A 1,383-nucleotide genomic window follows, 5' to 3' on the forward strand; every position below is an offset into this window, starting at 1 on the left:
GTCTAAATAATCTTGATTTTCAAACACTTCAAAATATTCCTCTTTCCTTGAATATCTTTCATTATTGATGTTGTTGGCGAGAGACACTACACATGTAGTTAGATATTGTCATTGATAGCAACTCATGTCAGTAATTTCATCCACAGTTAATGATTTTCTTCTACCAGAAGTTAGATTGAGTTTTGGATAGGTCCGATGAGATAGAATAGGACATCCAACAGTATATAGTATTTTGGTTGACATTTCATTTCTATTGAATATTTTTTGTTGCGGAGCTAAAGGATTTTAGTTAGATATATGGAGTACCTTATTCCATAATCTTGGCCATTGATGATGATTGTCATATAAGATGGAAGATCTAGTGTACAGGTTTTTAGGATGAATAGTGTGGTATGACCGACAGGTGTGAGAAATCATTGTGTGGATTATGTGGAGAAATTTTGGTGACTATTTTTTTATTTTGAGGATGTTTAGCCGACATCTAGGAAGTGTGTGGACAATAATTTTGGTCCGCATATGCCTTGGAGTTCAGATTGAGCCAACTTTGTATGGATGTTTCATCATTTGTATTTTATTCTTGAAACCAACATGTAGAAGATCTAATTTCATGTTGCGGATATAAAATACTAATGGATATGATCATTTTGAGTATCAATGGATGTGTGGAAAGTGTTAGTGATCGATTGTGCATAGTTTCACATGCACAAGTGAAGGATTTTTGCTCTGGAATGTTGAAGAATAGATGAACAGAGCAATATAGTAGAGCAATGTGAGTTCAAGAGTTTTGTGCTTAACCAGAACTATACCTTTCCATTTGTAGATGCTATTTTTTAGTTAAGAAATTCCAATTATCTTATGTGAAAGTTTTTGTAAGGCAGTGAACCTTCTGGGGTTGTTGTTCTTCTCTCTTTTGAGTAGTGAGCTCTAGGAAGTGTGCCTGAATGCATGTGCATTCCCAATGTAATATTTTTATACTTCTAACAAAGTATATTTATGTTGTGGGTCTCATCCCCACCATGTTTTTTCCCTTAACCGAGTTTTCCACATATAAATCTTGGTGTTATGGTACTTTTGTTGTTTGCCTTTTGTTTTTGCATCTTTCTTTTGTTTATTTGTATTAAGTGGTTGAACGAATAAGTTAATAAGGTTAAAAATTATAGAACACTGATTCATCCCTTCATTCCCCCTCTTAGTGTTCCTTAATTCCAACAATTGGATTCCGGTAGTCTTCAACATCAGCTTATTATGGCACTTTAGGATCTTGATTAATTCCAAGCTGAGGTCCGACAAATGAAAGCGAATCTTAGAGATGCTGAAAACTTCATTCTGTCATCGAAAGATCAGTTGAAAAAGTCAAGAGAGAAGAGAAAGGAACTTGTTGAT

This window comes from Cryptomeria japonica, chromosome 3 (assembly GCF_030272615.1).
Source record: "Cryptomeria japonica chromosome 3, Sugi_1.0, whole genome shotgun sequence".
Taxonomy (NCBI): Eukaryota; Viridiplantae; Streptophyta; class Pinopsida; order Cupressales; family Cupressaceae; genus Cryptomeria; species Cryptomeria japonica.